The sequence below is a fragment of the Ambystoma mexicanum genome, chromosome 6p (genome assembly GCF_040938575.1).
Source record: "Ambystoma mexicanum isolate Mex_15411 chromosome 6p, UKY_AmexF1_1, whole genome shotgun sequence".
Classification (NCBI taxonomy): Eukaryota; Metazoa; Chordata; class Amphibia; order Caudata; family Ambystomatidae; genus Ambystoma; species Ambystoma mexicanum.
The window spans coordinates 1,249,681,236-1,249,707,878 of NC_090935.1; the positions used below are offsets into that span (position 1 = coordinate 1,249,681,236).

The 26,643-nt window shown below is 48.0% G+C and overlaps 1 protein-coding gene across 1 annotated transcript in view; it reads left to right on the forward strand.

Annotated features, from left to right (window-relative positions):
* The window catches only part of LOC138510337 (guanine nucleotide-binding protein G(q) subunit alpha), a 1,105,397-nt gene that overhangs the window by 992,303 nt on the left and 86,451 nt on the right, over window positions 1-26,643 (forward strand). The window lies entirely within an intron of this gene.

The window sequence follows — 26,643 nt, forward strand, 5'->3', positions numbered from 1 at the left end:
CGTTACACCAACAAGAAATGCAGAATGTTCGCTTCCAGGTACGCAGAGAGTCAGTCAGACGCTTTGAGTGGATTAGACGGGGAAATTCCTATATGCCTCCCCCCCACTTTCCTCTCATTTCCAGGATACTACGCAGACTGAAAGAGCAGAAGTGTTCTATGATCCTAATTGCACCGGACTGGGCACTGCAGGTCTGGTACTCGACCCTACAGCACCTGTCCCGATGGCCCCTGATTCGCACAATAGAATGGCTCATAGGCCATGATGGACTATGTACATGCATTTCTATGTAGCAATGTGTGTATATTAAAAAAAAATGTTGATGAATATTTTTATCACCGAGGATTCCCAGTCTGATGACGGGGAATATTCAAGCATGTGAATCTATGAAAGATACCAATGCTGGAGAAATAAAGTTACATGTAAGTAACTAAGAATTCTGCCTCTTCTGCAACGCTCCTTTTTTCCTTTGAGTTAAAGTCCCTACTACATGCAAATATGCGTTTCTAATGTTCTACTATCTCTTGTCTCCTGCTCATTATAGGTGGGCAGAGCCAGGCAATTCAGTGGCAGAGCAGACAGTGGGGGGGTCTAGTGTAGCTCTAAGAGCACAACTCTAGCCAGGCCAGCTACAGGCTGATAGCTCGTATCCCAGGTTTTGATGACCCAGTCAAGAGGGGATAAGGACCCCTCTCAGCCATGGGCGGGAAGCCTTCCAGAGCCAGTCCTACCCCAAGAAGGTAAGGTGGTAGTTGGGAGGGCCCCAGTCCCTGTCCCTTTATTTGCTAGTATGTTTGTCAATGGTACCACTAGTGATCACCCAATACCTATATTGCAAGATGCTGCCCAGTTTCTCTGTTTTAGCTAGAACACCACAAATACCAGCAGCTCTAGTGGTGGTCCAACAAGAAAAGAGCCTCCAGGGAGGCTGAGTACCAGCACTGCAATCCCACTGACTTTGGGAACCCTCACACAAATTGGAACATTTAATATAGCGAATTGTAAAATAGTAGGCTGTAGTCGGATGTAGGTTAAGCAATTTTAAGATTTATTGCGGTGTTAACTTAAACAACAGCTCTCCTTGTACACATCAAACGGTATTAGTTTTCATGAGGTTTGGTTTCCTTGAAAGGGTTAATGCAGTCCAGAGTTCAAAAAGAAGCTCCACTTGGCTTCTCGCATCTTTAAAAGGGAAAATAAAGTCAACTTAATTATTTTTCTCCACGGACTGACTCACCCTCTGTTCACTGGGTAAAGAAAACAAAAAAAACAAAAATCCACATGGAAGGCACAGTCCTTGATTAATGGTTGACGGCTGGCGCTTCTCCTCAGCGAGTCCGCCTCTGATAGGGATCTCCCCTGTGCCTCTCAGTGAGCCTTCTAGTACGCCCAGTCACAATCACCTTTCCATTCCTCTCTGGTCTCCGGCTCGGCTTGCAGCTGTAATCAGAAACACCTGGTGAGCTCTCTGTTGCTGCATTTAAGCCCCTCTCTGCTCCTCCCCTCCCTTCAGTCTCCAGCCAGTTTTCCCTCCCATTCCCCACACCTGCAGGGCGTTTTCTTTCCTCAGTCCACCCAGTTTCATGCACTGTTTGACCCCACCCTGTATGTCTCTGGGGCCACCGATCTACATGTGGGCTGACTGCTTTATACCAGTGCCAATCTCTGGTACACCTATTTCCATGCTGTATGATTGCGTGGTACCTATGCCGTTTTCCCTTTTTAATTCTGTCTCTGCCCCCTCCTTGGTTTCGTTTCTCGTGGTGGTTTCTGGGACATGTAGTTTTCTTTTGATTTGCTGTGTACACCTTTTGTTGGCTGGGTCTCATTACTAGAATAGGATCCTCCCTTGATTCTGTTGCCTCTTTGACCACCTCACATGAATGATAAACTTCAGCAGTGCTTCTACGCTCTTCTATGTATTTTGTTGAGTGTAACATCTTCCTGGAGAAGACAGGGATTACTTGGCATAGGGAACCAAAAGGGGAGAACAAATGGGGGGAAGAGGCAGGGGGGAATAAACGAGGGCACAGGAAACAGGAAGATTTAGGTTATTTGGGTGATGTCAGAGATGGTGGAGGTGAACCCAGAGACCAGAAGGAGGGACAGTGTAAAGGAGACTGGAAACGGTCTATAGAAAAGATGAGTTATTGTCTGGTGATAGAAAATGATACTGTGGTGTGAGTTTGTGTAAGGTGTGAGTAAAAATTGTGGTCGGAGCATAGAGAGGGAGTGGATGGGTGACTGAGGAGAAGCAGTGGGGAGACTGGTAGTGGTGTGGAGAGGCGGAGAGTAGTAGTGGAGCAGAGAGGGGAGGTTGGTAGGAGGGAGGGAGAGATGCCATGGGATCCATGGGTAGAAAGAGCAGGAACGCTGGAGGTGGAAGGGAGGAGAGTAACAAGAAAGTGAGTTATAACATCATGGAAAGTGGTAGAAGGGCGAGAATCGGAGCGACTGAAGGGCACCATCCAACCAGTGTCCCTGATGGGCATCATCTAGATTGTTCCTAGAGGAAGACGAGCTAGCTAAGGTGTTTGCCTTTTGTCCATCATTAGATGATAGATAGCATTTATTTATTTATTTTATTCTTTATAAAGCGTACAGCAGCCCAGAAGCATTGTGGTGCTGTTGCAGGAATCTTAGTCATATGATACATGGCGAATACAGTAACCCTAGTCATATGATACAAGACATACATGCAGTTATCGTTGGCATGCGATAGTACCCATTACGTATTGGTTTTATTTGAACAGCCATGTTTTGAGTGCGGTAACCGATCATTAGTGACTTTCCCGGTCCGATTGCACAGCGAGTAGAACGCTCGCTTTGACATCGGTGCAGAGCCTGCAAACGCAGGTTCAAATCCTGGCAGGGCCAAACTCAGCCTTTCATCTTTCTGAGGTCGATAAATGAGCACCACACACCATGGGTAATAAGCAGCGCTCAGATGCCTGAGGGTTCGTAGCGCTATATAAATGCAAAATTATTATTATTAGTACCAGCCTGGGGTCGAGGGATGCCCGAGTTAGGGTCGGACTGCCCAACCCTAGGTTAGGGAAAAAGAGATAGCCATTAGGCACTTTTCATATTCAAAAATAAAAATCCTTGAACTTAATCAGTGAGTTTCTGTATTTCTGAGGCCACATGAGACATGGGTCTTTTAATTCATATAAGGAGGAATATCGTAACCATCAATAACCACTCACTGAGTGTGACCCTTCATCTTGTCTAATGGTTGGAGAAAGGATAATTGGCCATGAGTGGATGATGGCACGCCATTAGTTTAAATGTCACCTGGTGGCGCTTTTATTTACTAGCCTGGCTCTCCAAAAAGTCACTCAAGCAGTGCCACGCATTTTGCCCGAGCCAGGCTGAAGCCTCTACTTGTTCCTCCACCACTACTGCTCCTTTTACTTACCCTCTTTCTCGTAATGTACCCCCCTCTATTTTCAGCTTTTCATCGTTCACCATCTAATTTTTTTTTTTTTCCTCGACGTCACCCCCTCCTGTTTCTGTATTGTGATGAATCTGAGATGATTCACTCAGGAAACCTGGCCTAGGACCCTTCAAATGTGGCCAGGGAAAGACAGACTCTTCCTGATCCTGACCCTGGGGGTAGTATTCTGCGGGAGGATCGCATGGGGCGGGTGGGACAGGTCAGAAAGAATAGTAAACCCCCTTGTATAACTTACCCCAAGACCCCAACCTTCTAATGGCATATTGTAAAGTGAAACTGTAAAAAAGGGGCAATTTTCATATTGTGGACTTCAAGTGCCACAATTCCCAAAGTACTGGGACAAAGAAAAGGACTGCAGAGGCACAAGACTGCAAGGTGCAGCCTATTAGGAATAATAACACACACCTGAGGAGGACTGAGATGCATAAAAAGCCTCCTCGGGTGCAAGCCAGGAGGAGAAGCAGTATTAGAAGGTGGAGTAGCTTTCCAACCTCCACATGGCAGCAGAAGTCCGATATGAGCCGAGTCGCCGGGACCACAGTGGTGAGTAAATCAGATGCTGGTCCTGAGAGGGTGTTTTATGCCCAAAATCTTAGCGTCAGAGCTTTTGCACCAGAAAGCGTTGGGAGTGATGGCTCTGCCTCGGAGGATCGCAGCTGCAGAGGTCGCGCAGCAGAAAGTGCACCATTTAAAAGTTCCCCCCCTTGTCAGACCAGCACTGGTGGCAGGCGAACACCGGAGCGTTGTGGGAGCCAGGTGAGCCGTGCTGGTGACAGACGCGGTTTGCGGTAAGCCGTGACGGAGAGGTTGCCAGACTGTGTGCGAAAACAGAGGACTTGTAGGCAGCGAGGCGAACGGACGTGCACGCCAGACCCAGTGAGTTCACTGTTAATTTGTGACCCCTGAGCGCTCCGTAACCGCCTGCTGGCCCTGTCCAGGGGCCTTAATCTCAAAAACATGATAAACATAATGAAGTTGAAGAAGAGGAAATGTTTTGAATATCAAACTAATGTAAAGCAGGTTAATTCTTCTGTTGTGAACCAAGCGGATTTAAAAAGGTGCAGATGGGTTGTGCAGCAGATGAAGCAGTTGTAAGACCTTGGCACTCCGCGAGGATGAACATATCCCAGGACTAATCCTGCCTTTAAATAAGACTGCAAGTTGTGGGAGGAAGGATCAGAGGTTGCCGGCAACCACCGGCAGCGTTCTGGGCAGATTTGGTGGCCTGGCGGTGAAAGTAAGGGCAGAATGCAGTGCGGCGGGCCACGGCGAAAGAGGTGCAGCCGCCATATTGTGAGAGGGCGCAGGGCGATGTGAACCCGCCGGCGTCTCCGCTGATCCTTGGGCATCTGGACCAGGTGTCGGGCAGCAGTGTGGGGGCTGCGGGTCGGCAGGCCACAGAGCGATGGTAAAGTTGGGCAAGACTGCCTTTGTGGAACGGAACAAGTCAGGTACCGCATGGCGCAAGCCTAAGGAGCAGGCTGCGCTGCGCTATCAGAAGAGCCGCCGGTGGGAGGCCAAGATGCCAGCGGCAACCGAGACCTATTCAGAATCATGCAGACCCTGGGGACTCCTTTACTCTACAGGTGGAATTGGGCTGCCAGGCTTGGGGAGCCTGGTCTATGGAAGGTGCACACAGGCATTGGGAGCACCTGAGCATCACAGCGCGACTTGTAGGAGGCAGGGTGTTGCCAGAGTAGCAGCAGCGGTTCTGGTGTCAAAAAGGGGACTGGGCAATTGCTGTGAACTGGGTGGCTGATACGAGGAGGTGGTCCAAGGACTGTTGCCCGGGGCAAGGCCCCCGAGCTGTAGGTGTGGTGACATTAGCAGTGCAATAAGGTACACCAGGCAAGTTCTTTGGAGGCCAGGGGTGCAGTGGTGAGGGGCAGTGGGCCGAGGAGCGGATGTCAGTTGAGACAATTTGCGAGGACCCAGGGAAGCCTGCGAGGTGGGGGGGGGGGAGAGCGTGGAGCAGGGAACACCGTCAGAATGGGACACTGTGCATAATAAAGAGTGGGGACAGTGTCCAGGTGGTGTGAGGTGCCAGTTCTCAGACTGATAACCGGGGGCAAGAGGTGGGAGGGGTCCCGCTACTACAGCCCAGGTGGAATGGGAGCTGCTGCTATAAGCCGGGAAGGTTGGCTGGGGGTGCTTGACCGGGGAGAGGCCCCCACTACACCTCACCATGGCAAAGGAAAAGAGCAACAAAGCAACACAGCAAAGTAAAATGGAGCAATTCGTGGTATCTGACCCGGTCGAAGTACAACTCACCACAAAGAGTGCCCCCTGTGGCGCCAATCTGGCACAGTACCAGGGCATTTTGCTTCATGACATCATGGGCGCTATAGCTGAATCTCGGACCTTGGTGGAGGAAAAGATTGACGGACTGGCTTCTGGGGTCTCCTTTCTGTGGCAGGACGTCTGCAAGTTCCTTTGAGAATGAGAGAGGCAGAACAGCAGATATCGGACACAGAAGAAATGATAAAGAAGATGGAAAAACTGGCGATGGTGTCACAGAAGCTCACGGTCCTGGAGAGAAGGGCGGAGGACAGGAACGGGAGGTCAAGACGAAACAACCTTCACATTCTCGGGCTCCCTGAGAGTGTGGGGGCCCCAGTATGGAACTTTTCCTCAAAGTGGTTTGCAGACTTAATGGTCCCAAAGAAACTCTACAACTTCTCAGTGGAGCGTGCTCACAGGGTGCCCACGGGCAGGCTAGTGCCGGGGGCTCATTCACGCACCGTTATTGCAAAGACGGTTGCACTTCAGAGACGGAGACGCCCTGCTACAGATGGCTAGGGTGGCTAGCACTCTTCCCATATTACACAAGAGATGTTCAGCGGGCACATCAATCCTTTGAGTCCATCAAGCGGAAGCTGCTCTCCAGCGGCATTAAGTATGCCCTTTTTTTTTCCCCATCACAGCAGAAAGTATACTGTGGCCCAATGGCACTCCTTTTTTCCACACCACAAGAGGCGTGGTAATGGTATTAGACCAACATCCAGCGGACAGGATCCCGCACGCCGCAGAAGGAGACACAGCTCTCTGAGTAGAAGCCTGAACCAGTGCTGTCATCGGCCCAACTATTTTCGCAGGACCCAAGATCTTCTGAGGATAGCAATGGCACCCCGGACCATTTGGAGGAAGGATGAGCCTGGGACGAGGGATGACGCCAGGGACTGGCATAGATGGGAACTTTCAGCTCTAGGAAGAAGCAACATTAAGGTACTGGCCTCTGGACCGAAAGGGATAGGGAACAGGCATGATCAGTTGGCTGCAGTAATGCATGCTTGGTTGTGTTTTATGGTTTGTGTGCATTCTTGCATGGGCCTGGGCGACATGTGCTTCAGTTGGGGGAGAAGTGCATGGTGGGGGGAGTTGGGGTTGTTTGTTTTACTACTTTTCATTGGACAGCGGGCGGCAGGTTGTCCCTGGGTCTGCATATTGTGGAAATTTGGGAGGGGGAACCCACAGGGTCACAGGCTTGAAGTTTTGGCATCTATGGGTGGATGGTTCCTAACCTGGAATGTAAGCGGGATGTGTTCACGCATTAAACGCAAACTGATATTGCAGTTCCTCAACAGGCACTCATCAGACTTTGCTCTCCTCATTGAGACTAACTTGGCTGGGTCAAACTGTAAATTCATCACACGTCCAAACTATAGGATGGTTTTTCAGGCTGGCTTTGCCAGGGTCACCATGATCCTAATAGACAACAGGGTACCGTTCTCGATTATGGGAGCACAACCAGACCCTCAGGGGAGATATGTTGGTTTGGTCCAGGGGGTGGTCTCTGGGGTATTGTGACAGTGTATGCGCCCCCTCTCAAGAAAATAGTCAAATGACCTCCAGAAGCTTATTGTGATGGGTGTGGTGGACAGATGGGGGAGGAGGGAGATTTGAATGATGTCATGCACATCGGCTTGGAGCGGTCTTGTGTGGGCAGTAGAAATCCAGAGGCGCCCACAAAACTAGATTCCTTTGTGGAGGCCATGGGGTGGCTGGGCACCTGGCCGAGTTTGCCTGCTGGGGAGGCTCGGTACTCCTTTTTCTCAAGGGCTCATTACTCTTAATCCAGGCTGGACTATCTGTTTATTCCGTTGGCTGGTGGGCACAAGCTAATTTCTGCATGATTCCTTGCCAGAGGGGTATCTGACCACTCTCTGCTACTTATCGCACTCAAGAGTGGATGATAGAAACCCACGCCCACCTGGAGGCTGAATTCATACTATCTGCGTTTCCCACAGTCCAATAAGGCATTAACTCAAACCACGCAGGAGTACTTCTCGCTTAACGAGGGGTCAGTAGAGAGTGCTGTCATGCTCTGGGAGGAGTACAAAGATGATCACTTCTGGATCCCTGCAAGCGTAGAGAAAGCTGCGGACAGCCCAGGAAACACTCAAGAATGTGGCCCTAGATAATGCGAAACAGGCACACTGGCTTAAACGTTGCCAGATTCACGAAACAGGGGACAAGGCGTGGTATAATGCTTGCATGGCTGGAGAGAAGAGATGGTGGCTGTGGGTACATAAGAGCGCACTGCAGGGAGACACGGAGGGGGGGAGGCTCTTGACCGAGGACGCGGACATCGCTCAGTGTTTTACGAGTCACTATATAGTGCACCGCTGAATCGGTTACGGCAGGCCGGGTACGGGATGTCTCAGCAGGTGCTTCTGCTGCAGTTGATGGCTCAGCAGTGTTAAGGACTGGAAGCAGACATCTCAGAGGAAGAAATAGTGGCTGCCATCTCCCATTTTCAGTCAGGAAAGTCTCCAGACCCGAACGGCTTCCCAGTTGGGATTTGGAAGAGACTGGGAGAGGTGGTGTGAGGGCCACTCCACCGGCTATTTCTGCAAAGTAAGCAAAAGGGTTTATTGCCCGAGGATCTTAAAGTGGCGTCCATTGTGGTGCTCCCCAAACTGGGTAAGCTGCCGGAATGCCGTGCCTCAGATAGATCAATCTTGCTTATCAATGGAGAAGCAAAAATCTGAGCAAGGGTTTAGCAAACAACCTGCTTGGGATCATAGGGAGTTTAATCCCCCCAGACCAGTGTGGGTTCATGCCATCCAAGTCTCCTCGCATGAACCTCTGCAGGGTGCAACTAGCATTAGGGCAGGCTTCCACAGTCCCAGGTCTGCTGACCCTGCTTTCAGTGGACTTTGAAAAAGCATTTGACTTGGTGCACTTGGATGTGCTGTGGGGAACGATGGAAGGTATGGGTTTCAGGGGAAATTTCTTGGGTTGGGTGCACCTTCTTTGAGTCATCAGTTGCCGAAGTGTGAGTCATTGGGTTCCCATCTAGGACCGTCTCCCTCACGTGCTGAACAAGGCAGGGGTGTCCCCTTTCCCCTCCGTTATTCATGCTGGCTGTGGATCCACTAGCAGTGAAGCTTCGGGCTAGCACATAATGGGAACGTTTTCGGTGGCCATGGGTGGTGAAGAGCAAATCTCTCTCTACGTGAATGACCAGCTCATTTAACAAACCCAGAAAATAACAAACTACTATTTACAGGAAAACCTACTGATGTGAACAACAGTTTATTTTACACCAGTCACCATCCACAACATATAAAAAAGAACTTACCATTTAGCCAGCTACTCAGGATCAAACGGATAGTTTCAGGTGAAACAACTTCTAAGCATGCTAAAGAGGAGCAAATAAAACTATTTCAAGAAAGAGGCTTCCCAACACCTATTTTAATGGAAGCAATGGATAAATGTAAACTAAAGAAAAGATCGGATCTTTTGAATCAACAGAAGAAAGTTGATAAAGAAAATCCCCCACTGATCTACCTATCACAATATTCAACCCAAAGCTCCCAGATCAAAAGAATATTGAAAAGAAATTGGAAAATCACAAGGCTTGATCCACAACTATGTACACTTTTTCCAACACCACCCCTAATGGCATACAATAGGGGTAGAAACTTGCGAGATTCTCTTGTGAAAGCAGAAAGAATCAAGAAATCTAAACAACTATTTCTTTCAAAACAAAAAAGGGTACATTACCCTGTTTGAATTGTTGCCATTGCAATAATGTTCAAAAGGGGTCATACATAAGACACCCCTACACAGGTCAAAAGATCAATTTGCAAGACTATGCCACATGTGAAAGTAAATTTGTAATACATGGATTGATCTGTCCATGTGGTAAATATTATGTTGGTCAAACAACCAGAAAGGTCAAAAATAGAATTTCTGGGCATAAATCCAACATAAAGACCAGAAATAACAAATCACCAATATTAGGACATTTTTCAGAGCAACATCACACAATCTCACAACTTAGATTTGTGGGTCTCGAAAATGTAGTACGACCACACAGAGGAGGTAACTTACAACAAATATTAGCATGCAGAGAGATGTTTTGGATTCACAAGTTAGAGGCCCTGGAACCTAGAGGGATGAACGAAAAATTCTCGTTGAGTGCGTTTTTGTGAAGATTCCAATAAGACATGTGAATTAAATTTGTAGTGGGAACACACTCATTATGGAATATAATGACATGAAACATCATGTCGAATAACATATTGAATACATTGAGTGGGAATATGAAGTTGAATCTATGAGCAATAATGCAAATGTACTGTCATTAGAAGAAAGTATGTATGCAACAGTGAATAATGAACTAATTGCAATAGGTTGTTGGGATGACAGAGACTAAAACAACAACGGTGTGAAATAATGAAATAACCATCTAGAAGCAGAACACCATCACTAATTTACAAGTATACATCCCTATCCAACAAACATTATCAGTTCAAGTACTGGTTAACCATTATCATTTTGACTTAGGCGACAAACACACTCTACTATAGGATCTCGTTGTTGTTATTTCAACACTTAAAGAAAACAGGTATATTACGTGACAATATAAACCATTATGGATTTTTTTCCTTTTAGACGTGGTCTAACCAAGATAATATTCAACCCACATATAGTTGTCACGTAGGAACAGATATTTTTAGTGAGATTGCCCAACTTTATTTGAACATCACCACCATTTTTACAATTGCCATGAGGTGGACACAGGGACCAGGTTGACAACTAGAACTGATACAGAAATAGAGGTTCATTTAATGAGACACGCATAATCACGTGTCAACTATGTGAGAACATCAGCTTTGAAAACGGCAACAATAATTAGGTACAGAAGCGGGCGATAATAAAACTACGACTCCCAGAATTCTGAATATCATGAGACGCATGTACATGCATCATGTGATTATATATTCTATCTGTGCGGTGGATCGGGTCGGCAGACAACATACAGAACAACTCTGCGGGTGCACTACGTATCCACAACTGGGTAGGTGCGAAATTAGATAAAAGCAATCCTAGGTAGAAGAAAGAGAAGCTGCATAGTAATGCGCTAATCTCATTCTTTAATTCCTTTTGTAGAGTACCTGGTATCAAAAAGCCAAAGACCCTGAACGCGACTATTTTATTTACATTGGTCTGTATGGTGAGTATTCTCACCATGATTTAAATGATCTTCCTTTACCCTTACCCCCCAGACAGCATAATTAAGGGCCACAATATTTACAATGGACATATATTTTTGATACCATAGGTGCAGCATGGCTGAAATAATGGACCCAGTAAGACGTAGAATTACAATGTGCATTGTCTAAATCTGTGAATATTGTTCTACAGGAATTTGATTCAGAAAAAAGAAAGGACTACACACTTAAGTGTCAAGTAACCTATATTCTCATTGTTTTCGGACTAATTACCCAATAGATCTCACGTTATTGATCATTAATCTAAACTACATATGATTTAAAGGTGATCCTCACGGTCAGAAATTCTGAACATTGACGCTAATGGATGACTTTTTAATTATCGCACAACGAAGTTGAGAAATCTTAAAAAGAAGAATGTGGTTATGTACAAAAAAGTGCTGAACATATTTTGTAAAATATAATGAAATCTATTGTAATGAAATCTATTATGATTTAACTTTTGCTCCTGAAGAAGAGTTAGTCTCTCGAAACGCGTAAAGCTTTTCATTGAATTATAGAATTTTGGGTTGTCTACGATTTGTTGTGTAATTTTATGAAATTGATTGATTTTGTGAACTTCATGAGTTTTGAAATATAACTAAAAAATAATCCCGAGGATTCCAAGATGGCCGCCGGCATAGACTAGACATGCCGACGGCAGCTCCCACACCCTGAGGCCTGCGTTCGGGACCCACTGCCCCCGGGGGCACAAGGCAGCTGCGGAAGTTGGGGGCTGCGTGAGGGGGCCAAGCGGCGAACGTTCCTAGGTGCCGTGGCCCTAGTTTGTGTACGGTGCCGGCTGTCCTGTTGGCCGATGCAGGAGAGTGCGCCTGGCCACAGTGACAAGCACCCTCTGCCCAACCGGCTGTGACTAGGATGTCAGGGGAGACATCTGGCTCGGGGGGCCGTCCCGAGGACACAAAGGCGGCCGTTGTATGCGGGGCAGCTCGGAGCCCCCCCCGGGGACAGAGGCAGCCTGCGGAGAGGAGATTCGAGCAGTCCGGCGGATTGGCACCTTTTGGAGCCCGGACCACCCCGCCTGTAGTGGCGGCGCTGATCCCCGGCAATCTGGGAGGGGCAATCTGGGAGGGGAGGAGCCGGAGCAGCTGTGCCTGGGGCACGGTGACCGCCCGTGCAGGTGAGGAGCGGGTGCGCCGCGGGAGAGAAGAGAGGAAGGCATTCTCCCTGTTGGTCTACCGGGCCCCGCCACCTGGAACGGGCGAGCCTTGGTGGCAAGGTGTTTTTCGGCGCAGGTCTCCCTCGGCCTGGGGAGCGTGGAGGAGACAGCGGAGCCTGCCCGTGGAGGGAGGAGGGTCGGTGCAGTGGCGCTGTGGAGGACACGGACACGCTGTGGAGGACACGGCTCAGCCCCAGATGGGGAGGATCGGGGGCATCAGGGGGGCTGGTCATTGGGCCCCTGACTAACCTGGACTTGGTAGGGCCCTTGAGGGGAGCGGGTGGCTCGCAGTGGAGTCAGCCCCCTGGATGATGTGTTCAGAGGAGGGGGGACCCTAGTAAGAGCGTGTGCGGCACAAGTTCCCACCCCCCCCCTTGTGGCCAGCTGTGAAGGTCTCTGGAGAGGGCTGAGAGGCACGAGGGAGTTGTTGGGCTTTTCCTGCCTTGACTTATTGGGCCCTAAGGACACTGAGGACACAAAGGACCTGATGCCCTCCAGGGCCAAGGCCAAAGCGTTGCCGTCCGGCCAGTGCATGGGAGACCCCCTGGTTACCCTCCCCTCCATGTAGTCGGCAATGTACAACAGGGATAATGGTGGGGATGACAATGGGCAACACAAGAAGCAGCCGGCTTGGGATGGAGCGGGGGACCAGGAGCTTCTGACACGACAGGACCTTGGAGGTGAGATGCAGGCCCTAGGAGAAACTTTAGCTAAAACGTTTCAGGATCAGTTTCAGTTGATGAGATCCGACTTGAATGATGCGCTGGGAGAGCTGAAGCAGGAAATGGTCCAGCTAGGGGAGAGAACAGACCTACTGGAAAGGGGTCTGCAGGAGGTGGAAAAGGACTCGACAGCCAACGGGGAAGCTATTGATAGTTTGGATCTGGCGACGCGCAACTTGGAGGCCCAAGTGGAGGACCACGAAAATAGATCAAGAAGGGTCAATATCGGGGTGAAGCTTCTTCCGGAATCGGTAGGAGACAAGGACTTGAAGGGAGAAATCCAGAGAATTTTCATGGGACTTTTGGGCAAGGGGGACCCCGAAGCGATTGAGTTGGACAGGGTGCATAGAGTGGGTCGGTTCACCCGGGGACCTAACGCTAGGCCTTGAGATGTTCTGGCTGCGTTTGCAAGGTATGCTCAAAAGGAGACGGTCCTGCGTGCTGCGAGGCTCCAGAAACCAGTGAGTTACAAGGGTCAGGAGATCGCCCTGCTTCAGGACTTGGCAAACAGCACCCTAGTGAAGAGGAGGAGTATGGGCCCTGCCCTTAGAGAGCTCACTGGAAAAGGAATTAAGTACAGGTGGACCTTTCCATTTGGGCTTGTGTTTGAGTGGGAGGGAGCCCAAAGAAGGGCTACTACATTGTAGGAGGCGGCCAATATTATTCACTTGGACCTTGAGGATGGAGGGGGGGCCGCCAGGGGAGCCCATCCGAGAGCCTCAGTCCTAGGTGACAGTGGCAGACCGTGGGCATGGTCTACTGCTGGCGAAAAAACAAGGAAGAGAGCAGGCCGGAGGGGTCTGCAGGAGAGGAGAGGGGAGAATGCACGAGGGGAGGAGGAGGGAGCAGTATCTGGCTTGGGATAATTTTGTAGCATCGAGTCGGGGCGGATCCTAAAACGGGGGTGGTGGGGAATAGGCTGTTTACAGATCTGGGGGGGGTGGTAGTGCACTTCGCAAGGACAAGTGAGTCCGGGGAGGGGAGTTAGGGGTTTCGGCCCACCTTCCAAGTTGGGGTCCGGAGGGCGGGGGGAGGAGCAGGGGGGGTTGAGGGGAGTCCGCCAGCGATATTGAGATGGCAGCGTGTCCGTATGGGGAGGAGTTCTCCCCAAGGGAGACGTAGAGGGGACACGAGGGGGGCCAAGTGCCGGGAGGGGCTGCCCCGCGGGTTTAGAACGGGACAGCAGGCGTGCGGCACCTTCTACGGGGAGAATGGGAGCTCAAATGAAGTGGGTCTTCGTCTCCAGTTCAAGTTGTGGTGGGGGGGTGTGAAGGGAGGGAGCAGTGTGGGGGGTGGTCACAGCAGACAATGGGGAAGGTAGGTCTCAAGTGGATGGGGGGCCGAAGGGGGTGGAGGGGTAGGTAGGAAGCCTGAGCCCCATACCAGGAAGGAAGGGGGGATTTTAGCTGGGGTGTTTCCGGGGAGTCCCTAAGGGCCAGTTGAAAGGGGCGCAACATGTTTGAACGCTGTTTTTCGGTGGCTAACACATAATGTGAGGGGGCTTAACTCCCGCCTCAAGCGTACGAAACTGGAGCAATTTACTAGATCCCACAAGCCGGATGTGTTGGCATTGCAGGAAACCCATTTAAGGCGGCAAGATCAATGCCGGCTTCGCCTAAAGGGCTTCCCGCAGATATGGTTTGCTTCTGGCTCTAAGAAGAGGGGGGGTGTCGCCCTAGCCTTTGGAAGGGGGGGTCGATTTTAGGCTCCAAGAGATTCTCAGAGATAGTAATGGAAGGTATATTATGTTGAGGGGGACAATAATGGGTTCCTGCTACACTATTGCGTCGGTATATGCCCCCAATGTGGGCCAGAGATCAGTTCCAGCAGGATACCTTGAGTGTCCTGGAGAATTTCGCAAGGGGTCAAGTGGTTCTGATGGAGGATTTTAATTTGGCTTGGGATAGGAGTCAGGACCGTTCCCGTCACGAAAGGGGAGGGGGGGGTGGTAGCCTCTCCTCAATTGAGGGAGAGGTGGGAAGAGGCCGGTTTGCGGGATGTTTGGCAGGTGCTACGGGGAGATGAGGAAGGTTTCACCTTCCTTTCGGATGTTCACAGGACCCAGTCCCGTATTGATTATATGTGGGTATCTGCCAGTCTAATAGGAGCGGTAGAGGCTGTGGAGGCGGGCCCTGTGGGAATAGCTGATCATAATGTTGTGCAAATGAATCTGAGGCTTGGAAGGCGAAGGCCGGGCATGTGGGGCTGGAAATTCCCGGGGGAGCTTCTGAGGGATCCTGTGATAAGTAAGGAGCTGCAGAGCAGGATTCAGCATTTATTTGTAAGGAACACCTGCACGGACACGAGTCTGAGCACAAGTTGGGACGCCTTTAAGGCTACTTTGAGGGGGGAACTCATTGCATTAAAGGCGGAGAGAAATAAAACGTTAAGGGGTCTGAAGGCTCAGCTCTAGAGGGAGGTCGAGGCTGCTAGAGCCCGAATGCGGGAAACCCCCACAAGGAAAGTGTATAGGGAGTACAGGCTTGCGGAGGGCCAGCTCGGGATCCTAAGTACCAAGAAGGCGGAAGAAGCTATGCTGAGGGTGAGACAAAAATGTTGTGCTAAGGCCAATAAGGCAGGCTCATTTCTAGCCCGCCCGCCTCCTAAGGGGTCAGAGGGAACAAAGTAATAACGGCTTTTAAAGATCAGGGGGGTAGGAGGCTAACCCGAGCTGATGAGATGAAGGGGAGGTTAGGGGAGTTCTACGAAACCCTTTACTCTTCCTAACACCCAGTCTCACTCCCACAGAAAGGGTTCTTAAGGGACTTGACACTCCCGCAACTGTCCAGAGAGGAGGGCGAGGAGCTGGGCCGACCCATTACGGAGGACGAGGTGAGGGCAACAATAGTATCCCTTCCCCGAAATAAGGCTCCTGGGCCTGATGGCTATCCCGCTTCCTTCTACGAAGCATTCTCCCATCTTTTGGTACCGCATTTAACGCAGCTATTTAATTCATTCGGCGCCGAAGGCGGAATCACCCCGACGATGGAAGAGTCTAAAATTACTCTTATTCATAAAGCTGGAAAAGATCCAGAGGAATGCACCTCCTATCGTCCCATTGCCCTCATCAACACAGAGGCAAAAATGTTCACGAAAATCTTGGCAAGGTGCCTGGAAAATCACCTACCTTCGCTAATTCACCAAGATCATTCGGGCTTTGTGATGGGACGGCAAACTGCCGACAACATAAGGAGGGTCGCTCACCGGGTGGAGAAATCTCGTAAAACGGCCACTCCGGCGGTCCTTTTAGCACTTGATGCCAAAAAGGCGTTCGACCGGGTGGAGTGGTCGTTCTTATTTCAGGTTATGGGAAAATGGGGCTAGGGAAGGGATTCATAAACCTGGTTGTCGCTAATTATAAGAACCCCACGTCACGCATTCTGGTTAATGGGGAGATGTCCCAGTCTTTTAGGCTCCAAAGCGGGACGAAACAGGGGTGTCCCCTCTCCCCGTTACTCTATGCTGTCTATCTGGAGCCACTCCTTCTGGCACTCCGTCAGGCAGAAGATATTAGGGGTATCCCTTTCGGAGGGAGCCAACACAAAGTAGCGGCCTTCGCCGATGATATGTTGCTTACACTAACTAACCCAAAGGAGTCCCTCAAAGCATGCGTAGCACTACTAACCACCTTTGGCGAAATTTCAGGCTTGTGTGTTAACTTCCAAAAGTCGGAATTGATGAATTTGTCTCTGGGGATGCAAGAAGCGAGGGAGACAAGGGAGATGTGCCCGTTCAAGTGGCGCCCGTCTGGGTTGCGGTATTTGGGAGTAAATATAACCCCCTCGTTGGCAGGCTGGTACGGAGCAAATTATGAGCCGATTCTCCTAGCAATTAAAAAAGATTTACGGAAATGGGGAGCCCTGCCCATCTCCTGGTTGGGTAGGGGTGCAGTCCTTAGAATGGTGATCCTCCCTCGAGGACTTTCTTTTTCAGGCTATCCCCTTGAGGGTTCCCGAAAATTTCTTCAGGAGGCTGGACCGGTTCACCAGGGAATTTGTTTGGGGTGGGAAGAGATTGCGTCTGTCCAGGCGGTTACTTAGGACATCTAGGGAGAGGGGGGGGGGGGGGGGCTTGGCTTTCCCCGACTTTCGCCGCTACCATGAAGCGGCACAGCTTAGGGTAATCAAGGAGTGGTTTTCAAAGGATTATCTGAAGCATTAGGTGAAGATGGATAGAGCTGTTGCCCGACACCATCTAGGAGAGGTTCTGTGGCTCCCACGTAGGCTGAGACCTTCCCACCTTTATTTGAGTGCCATCACTAAAAGTGTGGTTGACAGTTGGGATTGGGCCGTAGAGAAGCGGGGGGATCACAACTTTCCCTTCGCCGTTCACTCCTCTTTTTAATAATGGGGACTTCTCATCGGGACTGGAGAGGGGGCATTCCTAGCTTGGGAGCAGGGGGTGCAGAACTTTGAGGGACATGTTCACTGGGGAGGGGTGAAAACATTTGAGGAATGCAAACGGGAGTTCAGTCTGTAAGAGCGGGAGAGACTTCAGTATTTCCAAATTAGGCATTGGGTTATGTCTGCGGGAGTTAGGAGGGCCGGGATTAGAGATTTAACCGACTTTGAAAGGTTTGTAACAACCCATGAGTGTTCTAGGGGGTTAATTTCAGATTTGTACAAACAGTTAGAGAGAACCGGCCCGAGTGTCAGTTGGGCCTACATGGAGGACTGGGGGCGGCACTCTGGGGTTCGATGGAGCAGAAGGACTGGGAGAGACTGTGGCGACAGATCCCTAAGGTCGCAAAAGCAATCCAGCTGCAGGAAAGCTGTTACAAATATATGTATGGATGGCATTACACTCCTGCCCGAGACTACGCTATGTATCCTGCTACCTCAGGGGAGTGTTGGAGGGGTTGTGGGGAAATAGGCACGGCTACACATTTATGGTGGGATTGCCCCATTATTCAACCCTTTTGGAGCGTAATCATGCGGGCGATTGCTTAGGCTCTGGGGGAGGGAGCTCACCAGGATCCCTGGGAGATCTTATTGGGGATGAGCGGACGGGAGAACGAGGTGGAAAGGGGGGGGTGCACCAAGGCGAAAGTGATATTTACATTGGCTGCAATGTCCCTCATCACACAGAAGTGGAAAGGCCCTACCGTCCCTACAGAGCAGGAATGGCTGAGGAAAATGTGGGACATTGTCTCGTTGGAATGGGCAATGTATGCTGCCAACAACAAACTGGAAACCTTTTATGCGGATTGGAGAGAATCCTTGGAATTACTGAAAGGGGAATTCAGGGAACAATGGTCCCCCCCCAAAGACTTAAACTGTTGGACATCTTCAACTGAAAGACTGGTTGGGAAATGGTTGGAGGGAAGGACTAGTGGGGCTGCGACGGGGAGATTGGGAGGCGGGGGGATTTCTTTGTTGAATCGTATTTGTTTTTTGTTAATGAAACAATAAAAAGAAGTTTTGAAGAAAATCACTCTTGTGATAATTGAAATAAGTTGTGTTGAAGAATATACAATAAGTACAGCTATAAACTGATTCTATATAATTGTTGACATAGATACTACTAAGTGACCATACAGAATCTGGTTAATAAATCGGATTGGAAATACTTTCCATTACTTATAGGTGTGCAGGTGACGGGAGTTCCCATTGTTTATGGGTACTCCATTGTGTTCATTAGTATACTGACTTGTGATACCAGAGCCATTTGTTTTCTCCCCCGCACCCTTGACTTTCATTAAGACTCGGTGAGCCTTAGGAGCTCGACTTCTTTTGAAGATTCGAATTAATTTGGAATTACTTAGGGTGTGCTTTCTCAGAATCTTTGTGCAAACTGTTGGCATTGCCAGTGATTGTTTTGTATTTAGATTCTCCTACTCGGTCCGTGAGTCTGGAACAATAAAATCAGAATCCAGTGCATTAAATAAATAATAAAGGAACAGTGTCCATATCGCAATATACTCTGAAGATATTGACTGGAATTTCATCGAAGCCAGGGGCCTTTACCATTTTCTGTGACTGAATCGGCAATGCAATCTCTTCAAGAGAAATGCTCAGTTGTTACGCTATCAGCCAGGGGCGAACTCTTAACGCTTCATGCGAAATTAGAGGAGGTGTCTTCATGTAGCGATTGAAAATGAAAGTATCGCCTATCCTCAGTAATGCAGCCTGTTAATGTGATGGTAGCTTCCAGATTTCCCCATGAAAGCACCTTGCAAAATGCAACAATATTATTTTCTATAAGAGCATCCAACAAAAGGCTGCATCTACCCTTAGCATATATCTTCTTTTTGTGGAGAATTATACTTTTATATTTGAATCTAGGGCAGCAAAGGGCTACTAAAATTCACAGAATCCTTAGTGGCTTTAATTATCTTTTTGCTGTACGGCAATCTTTATTGTACCAATGCGAGTATTTCATAGTAGCCTTTTTCACTGTAGCACAGCGCTTTGTTACCAATGGGTAGGTACTGGCAACAACTTTCCAAAAGTGATTTAGCATTTCCATACTAATAGGGGTGGATAATAATTTAAAATATTTTCCAGAATTGGTAAAATATTATGATAGATCCATTGTGGATAAATCAACCCCCTCCATCCTTCTCTGTTCACAGCCCATATTCTTTACCAAAATCTTTTAGGGTAAGTATTCGAGGATAGGCGTTCTGTGGCCACTCTCAAGCCTATCCCAAAAAACAAGACTTTTAACAGAGCTCCAGTTACACACATCCACCAAGATATAATCTATGTGTGAGGACTTGATGCATAGGTCGCAATGCTGGGTAATCACCAGGTGCTCTGCCAGTTCAAGATTATCTCCTAGGTGGATTAGCAAAGAGATCTGGAATGCTCCATACACAGGCCTCATCTGATATAATATCTGAGGTATTGCACCAACATTTCGAAGGGACCAAAAACGAATGTACATTTGCTGCGTAAATGGCAATAAACGAAAATGACTAAAACCCCTTATACTGTACAGGGGGCTGCATGGGTGTCCTCCGCTCCCCTTGTATGGTATAATGGGTTTGGGGGTTGTGGAGTTGTCCCCCGCAGTCGCAAGGCAGGGATTGTGACAGGAAGAAATGGATGTGCAATCTGTGCTCACTTTCACGCCTGCATTTTCGCTTTCAGAATTTCCATTTGCTAACTTTTTGGCCGCGCAGTGAGAACATTGATCCATATCTGATAGTGGGTCAATTGGTTCAAACTGTATGTTGAAATACTCAGTGAAGATAATAAACAGTCCTTTCCCCTCAGCCCTCCGGTCACCTATTCATCTTTTCCAAATATGATTTTTAGTTGGGTCTATTGTACATATTTAAATGGAGAATTTTAGTACCTGCTCCAATCACTAATAGAACCATCAATAGATCCTGAGTATTCCTTCTAGTTTAGCATTAAGAGTAGTATTAACCCAAATGATCAGACCCTCACTGAGCTTTCCCTTAGTCCCTTTAGCGGCTGGTGCAAAGATGGTCGTGTTGTATTTAAAAAAAAAATAAAAAAATGTATTATTATTTTCAACAATAAAGAATGAACCAAAAAAAGGGAGCCACAATTAACACAACTATCATCACTTGGAATAACACCTTAATGGAGCAGGCTTAAATTATTAGTATTGAACACATTACAAGATTCGGGCAGACCCTACAATCCCCTGGTGCTAGGCAGTAATACACCCCCGCCAATCCCCTGCTACCCACCCCACCCTCCTCCCATTTCCCCCCAAATGTTCAGCCATTTTTCTGGACATCCCCTCGCATTGTACACCAATCTTTCCAGGGCCATACATCTATCCATCTCGGCTAGCCAACTGGTCATCCGGGCGCGGTCCAAGGACCCCCCACAACAAAGCCATTCTTTGTTAGTCCCAAGGCAACCGCCACAAACGTCTTCTCATACTTGGTGAGCCCCACCTACCCTCATATCGCAAGCAGAACTCATTTTGGGTCTTTGGGGGACCTCCACTTTCAGCACATTTTTTTGCTTACACATTTCCCCCAAAACATTTGAGCCTGCGGGCAATCCCACAGGGGTGGGATAGAACGTACTCCCAGCCCTACCACACCATAGACGGCAGTCATTGTCCTCCCGTCCCCATTCACACAACCTGGTACGGGAGTAGTAGACCCAATGAAGGATCTTGTTCTGTACGAAACTGAGCCTGGCAGATATACTGATCTCTCGTGGGATCATCAGCGCCTCCACCCAGTCCTTGGTTTCCATAGGGCCCACATCCCCCTCCCACTACCCCTTAGGCAGGTCATTTCCTTAGCCCCATAGGCAGTTATTACTTGGTACAATGGGGACGTGACCTTCATCTCAATTCAGGCTGGCAGTAAGATTCCTTCCAGCGGGGGGAGCACTGTGGGATTTCCCTCAGAGCAGAAAACTGCAACCTCAATGCATGCAACAATTGTGTATACCGAAAGTGTTCCTACTCCCCTAGGGCAAACTTGTCTTTCAGAAACTCAAAGGGAAGGAGACTATCCCCCTGCTCCGCATCCCCCAAGTGCCAAACCCATTTCCCAGTTCCTAAAGTAGTCAATCTTGAGGAGCTCTGGGAGGTTTTAGTTCCATAGTGGTTGATTCAGCGTAGGCCTCCCTCCCGCCCCACAACCAATGTGTGCGTCGGCCCAGACCTGTAGCACATGCCATGTCATGATTGTGAGCCCGCCCATCCACCTTTCTGTCCATAAAGTACCTGCACAGGGGTCCTCCCCTCTCATCCAGCCCTTCTCTGATGCAATATGAGGTAACCCTGTCTCCCAGTGTAGCCAGTCGTTTACGACTCCCAACTGTGCTGCCTAGTAATATTGCATGCTTGGTACGCTGAGTCATGTTGCATTTTAGTGGCACAGGTACATGATTCCTGAAAACACACTGGATTAGTCTTTGAAGCCAAGCAATGCTACAAGATACAAGGCTAAGCCTGGGCACAAAGGTGGAAGAGGAATGAGCTTCACTATCAGATGGGCTCTGTTGATTGAAGGGTGACACTAGTCAGCCTACTCCTTCCAAGCCTTCATCACCATTCCCATCCTGCGCTATCACCATTGGTAAATTAGGGGGCTGATTTCCCACAACATGAGTTCAGTGCGTTGGGACACAGCCTCTTACGGGTTCGGCCTGCTTGTTTGCTTTTTTAGTCACCTTTTGGGAGTTCAGAGCAGCATCCAGAGGGTATCCTTTGAGCTCTATTGCAGACACATGTGCTGGATATGTTCGATACAATACCTAAAAGGCCTGCTGCCAAAGTAGCATGTTTGGACTTTAGGCAGTTTTACTCTTTACCAGGATCAGTCCCAGACCCTCTCCTACACCACACAATATCTTCTCTCATGGCGTAATAATTTTTGACCGAATCCTGTGGATACATTTGTTAATCAATGAATCCATTGGTTCTGTAATCTTTGGGGACATTTACCATATATACCTAATTGCCCCCAGCATTGGGTTTACTATCAGCCACTCTAGAATGTCTCTCAGTACCTTTTTGACTGGGCGATTATCAAGCCTACTGGCCTGTCTCTCCACAAATACGCCCCGATATTCATCCTAGTTGGAGTTATACCATTGTCTTTGCGACTAGACCGCAGCATATGGGGTGGGTCCTTTTTGGTCAAAAAGACTTGCAGGTCTTTGAAGGAGCTCTACAATCAATATAAGATCTCTTGGTGGCTTTGTAATCATGGTTTTGATCATTTTTATTTAAAACATTAGCTTGGGATGGTGTTAACAGATGTGTGCTCTAACCGCCTACCAATCCTATCTGTGTCATAGGCAGCCTCAGAGTAACTCAATAATACAGACTTTAAACTTCATCGCTCAACTTGATGACTAGTTATTTGTGGAACTGAATTCTCCTAGCTACACTAGCCCAAAGTTTTGTGGGCATATTGGCCTGTGCTACAGTGCCAGATGCCACCTGACCCATATCGGAGGCTGGGATACTATTGAGACTCAAATCTCCTCACTTTGTTAGTCTTCCCATCAGTTTGTAAATTCCCCACCGCTATTAGTCTTGCTTGATATTGTGGCCTTTTCAACAGTGTTAGATGGAGCTACTCTCCTTACCGTTGTTTCATCTGAGAGTATCTGGAAACTGTTGGCCGTTGGTACATTGCAGATGATGGGAAGGTCTGTGGGAAGTGAGTTACACTTGGGCTGCCATTTGGGCTTAGAGATTTTGACACCTACTGCTGATAACGTTTTGCCCTTCAAGCCACATCCTTTCACTGTACTCTTTAGACATACTTCTGTGGCACTCTACTGGGAAGGAGTGATTCACTCCCCCACGCCCTCCTGCACATCATTCATAGGAACTTCGCAAATGGCGAGCACAATTTCAGTTGGAAGAGCCTCACTTCTTTTGCTCCTGGACACTTGGAGGGGTGGGAGATGCAGGGGCTGAATTAATTTACCATTCACACTCCCTTACCTGTTAACAGCTACTTTAACAAATTTCTCCTCAATACAAACCCCTTGGTGCACAGCTTTAGATGGCTCAATAGTTTCAAGGTTATCCATTAAAACACAACTTTTAGCTGCAAATTGCTTATGAACTCGAGGATCACTAGTGCTAGTGGATTCATCTAGCTCAAAGAAAAGGTTTTTGATTTAACTAATGAAAACATTAGCTTCCTCAAAATGTTTGGCTATAGTATTTGTTTAATTGATTTTTTGTAAGTAGTTCGGTTTCAAAGCGCGGATCCAGGATTCGAACTGCTGTTGTTCTGCGTGGTCTTGCTTCGAAGACCAGCACATTGCCCCTGTGCTATCCTCCATTCACCCTGTGCTATCCTCAGTTTTCTGTTTCTGGTGGGGTGAGAAAATAGTAATGACATTGCTTTTAAACATATAGATAAAAGGAAGGGTTCTCGATGATCATAGAGTTGCCGCAAAAATTAAAACAAGTGAAACATGTCTCAAAATATATAATCAAATTGATTACAAAAATCTATTTCATAAAATCATTGGCATCAGTCAATCTATTATAATCATTTGAACGACATGAAAATATCTAAATATAAAATGCTGAAAAGTGTATATGGTCCTATGAATTCAAAAATAAATTTAAATGTATGGTCGGATAAAAAGGGAAGAAGAGTAGGTGAGGAACACCTAGATAGCTTGAGGGGCTGCCAGAGCCTGCCCCTCCCCCCAAACACACAAAAATAGTTTAACGGGAATTAATATAGTTTGGGGGTAAGGGCTCAGCTCAAGTAGTGTGGATAAATGTTACCCTTGAGACATTCTTTTGCATCCATTATCCACAATGAGGGAGCAGCAGAGGTGGCGACCATGCATCCAAGGACAGAAATCTGCAATAAAATCTCACACTGGCTTAGTTTTTGGTGGTTACTCACTCAAACCCACATACCTTGTCTATTTTTACTTATTCCCTACCCCCGCCCCCATTCGTTATCTGCCCTTTCCCACCCCCCTCATAAAAAATTAGATGGACCGTTTGGTAATTATGTACACTTTTATATGCCAGGTGTTGAAATTACTCACAATGAAAGGACGTTGTACCAGGATAACATCTCCTTAACTAATTCATTAGGAGCATCTGGGGCCTTAATGTACCTTAAATCTTCATTAACATGTATGGCCTCTGGGAAGAAAAGCTAAGAAAGAAGGTAGAGGGTACGTTGCTATATGCTGTGGACTGCCTCAGACTGCCCTCACCCTTGCCTCGGACTCACACGACCGGCAACTTTGATGTAGAGGGGGTAGGACCGGCGAGCACAGCAGTGCACCGAGTGCACAGGGGCATGTAGCAACAAAAGGGGCCAGTTACTGTCTGACTGCCCTCACCCTTCCCTCTTGCAATATAATGTCCTCCTCCTCCTTATCAAAGCTCCACTCCTTTCCCCATGCATTACTCAGATCTTTCCCACCTCCAAACTCTACCGTCCTCCTTCTCCAATGCATTCAAATGTGGAATCTGGCTCAGACACACAAGCTCTGCTTGATTTATAGGTGTGGAAGAGGATAAACTGAGGACAGACCAGCAGTCCATATTTGGGGGTAGTATGGTTGTGACATACTGAGAAGGAAAAAGAGTCGGACAAATCTAAGCTCTGTAACCCACGCAACACACACGGGACAAACAGCAGCACTGAACATATATAACCAGTCCGTCCCTTTTGGAGGCTGGTAATTTAAAAGTACCTGCAGCCTATTTTTGAAACTGGCAAAAAATAATGTTCAGGGTGCAAATGGCTTCTTGCTAGCCTTCAGTGTGCGCTTGGCAGGATAGTAACTGTGCTCTTGTGATTTCCACGTGATGAGCTGCCTGTAATAGATTATGTATCCCTCAGAGCATCACAAGCTAAATGTTTTGGCTTTTGATGGCTAAGATCTGCTGGGTGATAGAGCGCTCTGTGCCGTTGTCAGTTGTTACTGCCTCCGTTGAGGCCAATGAGAAGGTAATTTGCCTTCAGTTCAACTTATTCTCGCTAGTCTTATTGGTGGTGCCATTTCTCATTCAACCAGAAGTAGATATTGCTCAAGCACGCTGTGATTTTGCTGAGATATTCAGCCGCACAGTACATTCAAAACACGTTTCTGTGTGCCATCGACATACTTGCGATATTGTAACTCATGTTATTGTCCACTTGTACTTGAAGTTGCATTGGAATATTCAGGGTTTTACAAGAGACGTAGACCTTGTGATATCCCCATAGATACACTAAATATAAGGCCAGCCATTAAAGGTGAGAAGAGAAGACCCGAGTGGGGGCTGTTGGCTGGAATTGAAAATGGTTCACAAATTGAAGCAATGATGGAGGGGGCTTGACTCCGGATTGTGTGCCGGGTACTTCTTTTTCAATAAAGGCAGATGATAACACGGAAGACATATTGGTTATCAGCTTATGCAATCCTCCTGGTAATAATGCTGTTTCAATCTTGGATGAGTATTTGTTATACAATTTGCCTATGTGGCTCGCCAACATTTCATATTCACACATGTTGATTGCATCCAACTTCAACGCAAAGGCCACCCCAATCATACAGGAAAATGTGAAATTGCATACCACCTTGAGATGACAATTCCTAGATCTCTTATGAAACAATTACAGTTAAGTCACAGAAAATGATGGGCTCAACAACTGGGAGCCTGGGAATAGGTTATTAATGGTAGGCTTGTAGGGCATACTCATGGGATTTTACATGGCATAGTAACCACAGCAAGTCCATGTTATATTATTTTTTCATTAACATCTATCATAGGTTTGAAAAATAGTTCACGGTTGTTTATTAACAGGTTGTTAATATCACTTCTGATCTCGTTGCAGAGGGTTCAAACTAATCTGTTTCCCTCCCTGGCCCCTTGAACTTCTGTGGGCTTCCTCCACCCTAACGCAGGAGACCTTATCACCCAGGGAGGTGTATGAACTAGAAAATGGTATCCCCTACCATCAACCTTAGTCTGAGCTTCAGGTGAGGGCCTAAAGACCAAGGCCTTTTCTAGCCATCTCCATCAGGAAATCACTAAGCACTGTCCACTCTACTGCTCTCTCGGGAACAAACCAGTGCGGCTCAATGGTGTGCTTCTATTATCCTGCCTCCTACTACAACAACCCTCTCTCTCTCTTCCCTCTCCCTGTTACTCAACTTCCCTTCTCTCCCTTCACTTTTCTACTCAATCTCCCAGCTCTCACATCCCTAACACCTAATCCCAAACACACACTCACAATTACAGCTTCACTTTCTCAACTTGGTCTGCCTCCGGAGCAGTCTCCTCAATGCTCTGCTCCACCTTCCATGGTTGTCTTGGTCTCTACGTCCACCTGCCCGCCACCTGACCTCA